Source organism: Dinoponera quadriceps, unplaced genomic scaffold (genome assembly GCF_001313825.1).
Source record: "Dinoponera quadriceps isolate SergipeBrazil2010 unplaced genomic scaffold, ASM131382v1 scaffold405, whole genome shotgun sequence".
Classification (NCBI taxonomy): domain Eukaryota; kingdom Metazoa; phylum Arthropoda; class Insecta; order Hymenoptera; family Formicidae; genus Dinoponera; species Dinoponera quadriceps.
In genome coordinates, this window is record NW_014554754.1 from 3,421,516 (window position 1) to 3,431,867 (window position 10,352).

General features: G+C 44.1%; 1 protein-coding gene across 1 annotated transcript in view; it reads right to left on the reverse strand.

The window, feature by feature from the left end:
* Positions 1-10,352, reverse strand: part of LOC106741318 — a 206,265-nt gene that overhangs the window by 68,123 nt on the left and 127,790 nt on the right. The window lies entirely within an intron of this gene.

Below are 10,352 nucleotides of genomic sequence, written 5' to 3' on the forward strand. Positions count from 1 at the left end.
TCGATCTATCCCCCCCCCCCTCCCCCTTTTCCTCTTTCTCTCTCGATACAGGAAAGACGATTCTAGAAGGCACTTTCCGGAGGACGCGAGTGCCATGGTAATTTGTCTTTCGACCGCACCAGACGTTATTAAAGCGGCAGTAGTCGTGGACGAACAATTGCAGACGCGACGAATGAAATTACATTCTCACCGGTATTCGCGCTCCCGCTTCTGTGTTCGCGGTTTACAGTATTCCGTTATTTCTCGCGTCACCGTTATCGGCGTTGCTCTTCCCAGACACTGGTTACCGCCATTTGTCGCGTATCGTATAAATTTTCATCAAACAATCCCTTTTAACCGCCTTTAAATTGAAAGGAAGGAAGGTTCGGATATAAATTCGAGACCACGTTGCATGTTCAGCATACAACACGATGTACGATATTGAGCTGCGCTACTTTTATTTCCACCGCGCAGCAAGCTCTCCCTTCAACGGGGGAACAGGGGAGCAAGACAGGGGTTAAATTAGTGGCTGTAATACCGTAACGCCGCTCCGCTTTGCTCCTATTGCGACGTAAGATAATTACATTTATTTGAGCGGAACGTTGACCGTAAACTCGAATTCCTTTCCTCGGTCGTTTAATGCCCCCGCGCATACACACCCCCGGCTTTACATTCAATTCTTTTTATCGCCGTCGTCAATGTGTCTTCAGACGAGCATTAATGCGGGGGAGACGTATCTTTTTCGCCTTTTAAAACGTACTTACAGCGCGCCTGACTTATCGTGAACCTCGGGCAGCGCGTTACATGGCGCGTTAACTTTGAATAACCTATAAACCGCGTCCTCTACAGCGAATCTACCGTTCGTTGTGACGCGTTTCGACGGGTAAAAGTGCCGCACGAACGAACGTCACGAGGGCGGCATTAGCTTCTTTCGAAGCCCCACGCAGGCAATGACGTATAATTGTCGCACGTGATGGGCGATCGTTAAACGCACGAGCGCCCGCGATTGTGTCGCGATCGCAGTTTCGCTTGAGTCCACCGTCGATTGTCGGATTAAATCGAACGAGACTCCTCGGGTCTCGAAGGGCGCGGGGAACACGTATAAAAAGAGGATAATCAACATTTTGCTCGCGCATTTCTCCTCGAAAGAAGGAATTTTTTTCGAGTGAGCAAAAAAGCCAACGGATCAAACTAATTGAAACTAAGAATCTAATGTAAAAAGTCTGTTCTCTGGAAATAATGATACGTGGGAAAGGGATTTTACACCATGGGCCCAATTCGAGTTCCACTGTGCGTGTGCAAGCAGTCTGGCCCGCTGGCCGGAATTAATTGAATTCAACGCTGCACACTTTTGAATTGAATGCTCTCTTCGACAGGATCGCACGAGAGATCAGACTCGCGCGACGAACGTAAGAAACAGCCGGAGGATCTCGTTCCCCGGGTCGTGTTCCTCGATAAAAAGATTGCGGGAGGTAATGCGCCGTGAAATTCGCGGATCTTTCCGCGCGTACAGCGCGTCGAACACGCTTAAGATGCTCATCTTTTTCGTTCACTTTCGCCCTCGTTGAATTAATCTGACCTCCCGCATTAAGGGCGTCCAAAACGACGTCCATAGTCGCTTAATGGATGGATGCGGACCTGTAATGGATGTTGTTGGTTCTATCCGCTCGGCGGAGAAACGACGGCATTTAACATCGCTCCTCGCGCTGGAAAAAAATCGAGACGACCACGTGCCGGGAATTTCGCGTGCGCCTTAAAGATAATTCCAGGCGTCTCTCTCTCTCTCTCTCTCTTGTTCGCTCGCCGTTTTCGGAATCGCGATTGTTCTCGTCGAACAGTGTTCCATCGTCGGGAGAAAAATTCGACGTTCCGTCGAACGTCCACGCGGAAGCGACGTAATTTTTCCACCGAGAATGAGGACGTTCTAAATAAAGATCGAAACGTTTCTGTTTTTCCGCAACGGCCCCTCAGGCGCTTGTAATTTATTTACTTCGCATCACCATCAGCTCGTATCGGCTTCCCCTGTTTTCTCTCCCGACGTTTTAACTAGCGAGACGTCATTCAGGATGCTTGTAATTTTTCGTCCCCCCGTAATGCGATTGTTCGAACACTAACGAAGAAAATCAACCGCGCGACGTATGTTGAAGTAATATTGAAAATTGTTACGACGCAGTGTTTCCGAAAAGCTCAACCGTTTTCTACTCTCTAAAATTCTCCAATCTATATAATTTAAATTCGCATTCATTCTTGCAATTCTCCGAGCGGCGATATTTTCATCATCGCTTCGAGTGAACTTTCACTCGTTCCGAATAAGACGTGTCATCTCGAAGAATTTGAGAGTACTCTCTCAATCACTTGACAATGTAGAGGGAAAATTCCCCGAGAAGGAATCGTACACAATGCGATACTTGACCTAGTAGTACCGTGTTGAATCCGACGTTCTAGGCGGTAATCGTCACTTGGACTGTCTTCGAGTCGGCGACTTTCTTCCCACTCGTGGTACGAAATACAGACAGCGCTCCGAAATAGACGGCATTACACTAGCGCGTCGGTCATACGTCCCGACGGAGGAAGCTCGGAATTCGCGGCGGCTTGGCTCGTGAATAATATAGGCAGCGCGGCCGGCGTTGTTAGGTTTTACGGCCCTCGTGAGCGGAGAGCCGCGATTTATGGGGCGGAAGATCGCGGCCCGCGGGGGCACGGCAGATTAGTCAGATTGTTTGGAAATTTTCATTGGTTTCCTGCCAAGCGAGGCCGTCGTTGCCGTCCCCTCGTGACCTCCGCCATCCGAGTAATACCTTGGCGCGAGCTTTCGGCCGTTTCCTGCCCACGTAGCGGCCCCCGGAAGTCGCTCTATTTACGGGCCGCCTTAAGTCGCACGCGAAGCACATGCAAATGTCATGCGACGGTGGAACGACGGGGGTTGTCTCTCGGTCTCTCTCCGTTTGCTTCGGCAATCGGCCCGTGGAAACAGGCCACTCCGCCACCGTGTCGACGCTGCGCGTCCGTTGATTTGTATTCCTCACCTGGACTACGTAAACGCGGCAAACGCCCCGTGAGAGGGACGTCTTTCGACGACCGAGCGCTCCGACGCGGTTAGGAGAATCTCTGATTTTCGTTCAGGGCGGTTTCTCTCCGAGTCCCCCGAGTCGGGTCTTAAAGCAACCTCGGACTCGGTTCCGCGGCGTACCAAGCCGAATTATTTATATGGACGCCTGTCGACATCTTAATTTATACTGAGATGTTTATGATTGGGGCCAGCGTAAATTGGTCATTTAACATCACGGCGTGTCGAGAGCGACTTGTAATTAGTTGTAGCTTCAAACGAGTCTCTCAAGAATTCGTTGAAACTTGCACTTTATATAGATTTAAATATGAACTAATTATTGGCACTAACTAATTATAAGTAACTTATAATTATATATAATAAAGAACTGATTATAAGTAGATTGACCATTCAGAAACTGAGATACTCGCAACTAAAAGTGACACTGTTATTCCTCGGGTTCTTATTTGTAACTTCTATTTTTAATCTCTTCTAAACCACATTTAAAATTTTCATGAAAACTAATATGTTATTGGAGGGATTAATTAGAGATTATACGAACATTTCAGAATTTCCCGCCATTTTGTTCCGAAAATATAGAAAGTTACAATTTAGCGCAAGTGACCTTTCTTGAAATTAATTTGCCCCTTTGTGCGAGAAAAACAATTATATCCGTTGAAAATATCAAATTTCTACTGTCGGAGATCGCTTGCGCTCGACGGAAGGTTAAATCGTCCTCTTCATCGCGATTCGCTGACGTGCATCCACGCGATCGTCCTGACGCGCTCACGGCGCTTACATGGCGGATGCATCGGCGAGATTTTAGCGGATTAGAAATAACCGGCGAATACGAAGGGCGAACGTGCGCGCGCTTTTACATTATTCCGCAGCCGGCTGAACGCGTTACACTCGCTTTTATCGTGACGTACGATAGCGAACGCTCGGCGCGCTCGAGTGCCGCGGACGAGCTTAAAAGTTTGCATTACGGGCCAAATGGCACGTCTCCCTCGCTTTCTCGATGAACGGTCCGCGGCAGTATCTCGATATGTGACGCGGCCGAGAACGGTAATGTGGCGCGGCGACTGCATACAAATGAGGAATTTCCAGCAGGAATGCGTTACGGCTTAAAACGGCTTTCCGTTCCATTAGATGAATCGCGAGGATAATTAATGTAGTTACGGTCTCCCATGATATTCAATCCGCGGAAACCATAAAGCCGCGGCCGTTTAATGTTGGCGAAGGATATCGAGTGCATGCACGCCAGAACGATAGCCCCCCGCATACTCGGTGTACACGTTTCAGCGACGACTTTGTGACGACCTTTGGTCACTCGTATACGTCTCGTTCCGAATCTCCGACTCGTAATTTTTTTACGCGGTATTTACGTATTAGATTAATCCGCGGGGTGAACTTTATTTTTCGCAAGCGTGCACACGGAAAATTTCCTGTCGAATAATGTGGCATACTATCTGCATAATTTACCAGACTTATGAATTACATGACTAGGATATAACATACATCGAAGGAAAAATTTATCTATATAACAGCAGCGAATGAACAGTTTGATCAGATATATTTTTCAAATTGATTATATGTAAATTTACTATAGTGCAAGGATATGTCAGAAGGATAAAAAATGTTCCATACTGATACATGCATTTTCGACGTAGCATCATCTTTGATACCATTATAGGGAAAGATTCGAGTGGTAACTATTGTGCAACGTACAGTACTATTATACAAGGTGATTGAAAAGGTTATTGACAAGTTTAGAGGCGTACAGAGGAGTCGACGAAATAGAGCAACTTTCGATTAGGAACCTGTGGTCTCCGAAGTTATCCTGAATTGGTATATGCCTGTGAATGGGAAGGAACTATATTGCGAATGACATGGAACTACACGAACTTACTAGATGTATCACAAAAGGCGTTCGAATTGGCGATCACTACATTCAATGTAGACATCGCATCGTCGAACGAAACTCTGGTGCACTCTCTCAAACATCCCAGGCACGACTGCCGCACACGTGTAACGGTGATACGGAAATACTAGTGAAATAACTGAAGGTCACGGTTAATTCATACTGTAACTAACCCAATGACTCTTCGTACAGTAAATTACGCCGACAATGTGGTTCCTTACATTCAAAGGCTTGAGGCACTGAGTCAGGATTACTTCGGAGAATATGGGTTCCTGATCGAAGATTGCTCCATTCCGAATCTTCTGTACGCCCCTTACATTTGTCAGTAATCTTTTGAATAAACTAGTGCGCGTCTATGAAAGTAGCAGAAAGGATATTCGTTGTGTAAGACAGAATATAGTTTCTCGGCGGTAATGTTGTAATTCTGTCGTTCGCATTGCTTTCTAAATTTCCTATATTGCCTTGAAATTGTTTCGACGTTACAAATATATCCTAGCTGGGCAAGACTGCTACTGTACTCTTCCGGTTCATGCATGTTTATATCTTCGAGGAAAATTCTCTGGAAATATATTTTACAGGATTTTTGTGCGGGATAAAAGAACGCTTAAAAGTTTAATCTTGAGGGGCGCAGCATTTACGTATGCGCGGTGTAATAACCTTCTTGCGAATAACATTTTCAAAAATAATGCTGGAATTCTCGAAACTGAGTTTAAGAGATCACGTGGCGGTAATTAATGAAAGATTCGGTTGCTCTTTAATAAATAAGGATACGCGGAGCCGACAGGTTCAGATTCATACTTCTAAAATCTCGCGGCGGAGTAAACGAGCCAGGCGCATCGAGTGGCAAACGTCGTTTCTGCCGCCATTATCCGACTATTCTCCCGCATCGAGAGAAATATCTGCAAGGCGAAGTTCTGCCGGAACATCAAAAATTCGCCTGTTCCCCCGGGTTGGAAGCTAAATCATTTAAATTTCTGCGCAAACGACCGCGCGCGCATGCGGGCGAAACTCACGCTTTCCCGGCGGAGGAAAGTTTAAAAAATGACGACGGGCGCAAGTGGAGGAAGGAGAGGGAGAGGAGAGAGAAAAAAAGCGCGAGGAACGGGTATTATCCAGCTCGCGAATCGCCAGGAAGTTTCCGCGTCGGGGGTGATCTCGCCCGAAACTATCTTCAAACTATCGTCAAACAATCGTTGCTACTGACCTTGTTTTCGGCCCGTGCAGTATACGGCGTGCCGAAAATCTTGCGGAACTTCGCCCCTTCGCGAGTATGTGTATATTCGCACAAAGGAATTTCCATTTTAATAGTTCTGTTTGCTTTAGCCGCGCTGCCACGAGGTGACGTACTTTGTTCCCGCCTGCCGTTGAATGGGGATATCGAGTTCGCGATTTTCGGTTTCACAACACAAAAGACATCTAAAAATAACCGGGGAGGTTGGTTCTTTGATCGTTCACCTCGTGTTTAAATATTCAGATATTAATAGTCGTTACGTGAAACTTGCCTCGCACGAAAAACTCAGGTCTGGGTTTAGAGAGATAGATCTCAATTTTTCCTGCGATGAAAATTTCAGTGTCTTACGTGAGACAATTGCTATTAATGAAAATTACTTATTAATGACAATTATTATTAATACAGAGGTTATACTCTGCCATGCAAATAAAAATTTTACCGCTTCCTAACGTATTCGTAGGGATAAATCTAACAAATACGTACTGAATATATTCCAATTCTTCGTAATCTTCTTTAGGTTATTAGAATTTATCGATCGATTGATCAGTGAAGTTTTAAGTTCCCGTCAAGTAAACCGAAAATTGTTTGTGCGTGATAACGAAAATATCCTCGAAAGGATTTACATTTTTATTTCCCGATGCTGCAAGCTCGTTCTAGTTGATGGGTATTACCGCCGATCAACGATAGCGCATGTCACGAAAATTAACAAAATATTGCTTGTCGACAACGTTTCCGAGGATTTCATGTATTCTCTTTTTTCGGCTTTGACTTTATACAACAGCTGTACGTGTACAGCGCAAACGTTTAATTGACTCGTTTATTTTTAAAGTGACGTGAATTAAATGTTTTAAATATTATGAATTTTAATGAGAAACCCGAGCATAAAAATGCATCGTTTTCAGCTATATTTTCAAAGCTCGACGTCATTTCCAATAAATAGATAATTCCAGAATAATCAGGTATAAATATAATTAATAACTAATTAAAAATAGTTTTGTAGAGATTTGCATATATTTAGCAGTATTTCAAAAAATTTATTTTTTTTTAATAAATTACGTGCTTCGATTTTGATAGAAGTGTAAAAATTGTCGATTGTACGAATATCGGCCACGATTCCTTCTGTTACTCACGTATTCTAACTTTGTGTGCGCGCACCTCTGTGTGTGTGTATGTTGTATCTGGCAAATAGCATCTTACGTGATGTCCCGATTCATAGACGAACGGAGAGGATGGTGAATCGAGGAACGTCATTTGTAGAATATTGGAGTACAATCTGGTGGATTGCATTCTTCGAAACGTTCGATCTTCAATGGGGCCAGGAAATACGGAAGCTGGGGAGAACCCGGTGGAGATCCCGGAAGATAACATATCGCGGTACGAAATAGGCTCTGAGCTTTCTCGCTCGTGTAGTCTGTATCGGCATGGCGTTTAATATCGAGAACGATTTGTTCGAAACCTACAGATATCGTGGATTATATCACGCTACACTGAAAAATCACATTTTGCTCTAATTATTTCACAACATAGTTACAAAATGTCCATTGTTTCTTAACTTATCGATGCTCGATATACAACGAAAACGTAAGAATTTTCGTTAAAGATAAAACTCCACCGCGTCTCATTCACTAAAGTGAATAAATAACAAATAACTAATTGAAGTGTTAGAAGTATATCGAGTATTCTGAAGAAAATGATCCTCAGATTTAGCGAATAAATTTCCTATCTCGTTGATATCGGTGGAAGGATGCGGTGAATGCATCGCGTTCGAAATCGATTCTGTCAAGGATGTTAACGACGGGCGAAAGGATCGTGCACTTAAACTGATCTCTTGATAGAAGCTTGTAATTATATACCGTTGATTAAATTTTATATTATACACGCATACTCCTGCGTATTAATCTCAGGAGTCTCGTGAAGGTCTAGACTGTCTTTTTACTGCCTACTTCGCAAGAGGGACGTAAATGGAAAAATTCGTGAACGTCGTCGACGGGCTTGTATATATTTATATTCCTTTGAGAACCGTATGCGCACTTGTTTATAAAAATATCATTAAAGTTTAGGTAACCATTTTTTAATATTCTAGTCAAAATTTTATTTCAACTCTTTAATTCGCTATCTGCAAATTAATTGACAATTTTCACACAATCGTCCATTCCGTACGGAAGTAGTAAAAGTCGCGTTATAATCAGACAATTTCGAAATGTAAGTGGAAATAGCCACGTTATGGTCGGACTGAACGGGAAATGTAAGTTATTAATAATACAAATTTAATAATATAATTTTAAAGCGCACACTTGCGTTTTTATATTTGATTAATATAATTTAATATATAATTAATTTTTGTGATATTAAAAATTATCATATATAATTATATTCGCTCGCTCATCACTGAACGATTCATTCGACCTGACCACATTTGAAGCGATGTTATCAACGTCATACGTATGAAAAGCTATTCAACAAGCTGCAGTCTCACTTTCCTTTAATGAACTTCGAATAAAGATATCTCATCGCGGCTGACAGCCTGCTACGGGAAAATGATGAATTCGCGCCTCATTTATATCAACGCGAGTCCCATTCAGTGTATAGCCTCGTATAATTTTAAGTATACCTTTATAGAATTCCCTCTCACATAGATAACGTTATCCCTGGACTGTTATTAACGACTACGAAAACTTATCAAAATATCATGAAATTAAAAATTAATTTCTTGAAATATTTTAAATATTTTTATTAAGATTCTAAAATAAAAATACGGGCGGTAAAGCTACTCTTACGAGTCCTTATCTCGAACTTTCCGAAATTAGCAATAAAAGGATTAAGTAAATTTAACTTCTAATTATACAATATAGGATTAATGCAAGTTGATATAATAAGCTTACTGTGCTCGAAGTGCTGTGAAAACGGCTAACGATACTCTGAAAACTGAGAGCAACGAGAGTCGTTATACAGGTCGTTCAATACCTAACCATCCCGAATCAAAATTTTGATTCTATATTAAGTCTACTTAGTTTTACGTTAAGTCTTCGAGTGGGGAAAATAGAAATAACTTTCCATTTGTATCAGGAAAGCAACATTATTAATGTTCCTTTCATACTACAGAAGAAAAACAAATCTCGCGGAGGGGAATTTTTAATTCTACGTTAAGTTTTTAAGCGGAGAGAATGGAAATAATACTCCTAGTTGGAAATAATCATTCCTATTTGTAGCATCAACGAAGCACAATAGAAGATCTTTGAGAAGACTAAACGTGGAACTAAAATTTCGACCCGGAATGTTTTGGAAATATATAGCACACCTTGACGCTGTTTCGTCGCGGAGTTTTCCAGTTGCATCCCTCGTACACAGATCTAAGACCGCGTAGCTTCACCCCCGAGTCACAAGGACGACGTGGCTCTCTCCTCCCGGTATCAATATAACCCTTTTCACCGGTCCGCGAGCGATCCTCGAGCGGGTAGGAACCGACGTATTACGCGCGCGGGACTATTCAGCGAGCTTCGCAGCTTCCGCTTTCCTCTTACCGAAACTAGGAAGAGATAGCTCTCGGCGGCTGACAGCTTGCGCTACGAGAAGATGATGTAGCATCGCGGCGGCGACGGCGGAATGAACTCGCGCCTCGTTTGTACCAGCGCAAGAACGGTCTGGATGCACTGCCCGGAACGTTTTGCCGGCCAGCAGCGGGAAGATGAATTACATCGGGACGTGCCGTCTGCTCACGGTCGCGCCGATCGGAATCGCGCAAACTTGTGCACGGAGGCCCCACACACGTCGGCAGCTTCGCCGCCCGCTCTCTTTCGTTCGTCTTATCGAGGGCTCGCGTGCTCTCGAGCTTTTCGTGTCTCGATGGTGGGTGGCGGGAGGGAGAGTGAAGAACAGGGCGGGCAGGGAGGGAGAAGATTGATTGCATCGAATCCCGCGTACAGTCGACGAAAGAAGCCTTCCGAGCGGCGTTTTAAGGAATTTCGCTTGCATCGCGAAACGGCGGATTCCGTCGACCTCGAAACGCATGAATAGGGATGAACGGCGGGCTCGCGCGACGGGAATCGCTCGTTCCGCTTCCGGCGATACCGAGCGAGAGATTCCGCGGAGTGCTCCGATAATCGAGGAGAATCGAACCGCGATAATCCACCTCGGCTGTTATTAATGTCTTCACCGTCGCGCTCCCCCCCCCCCCC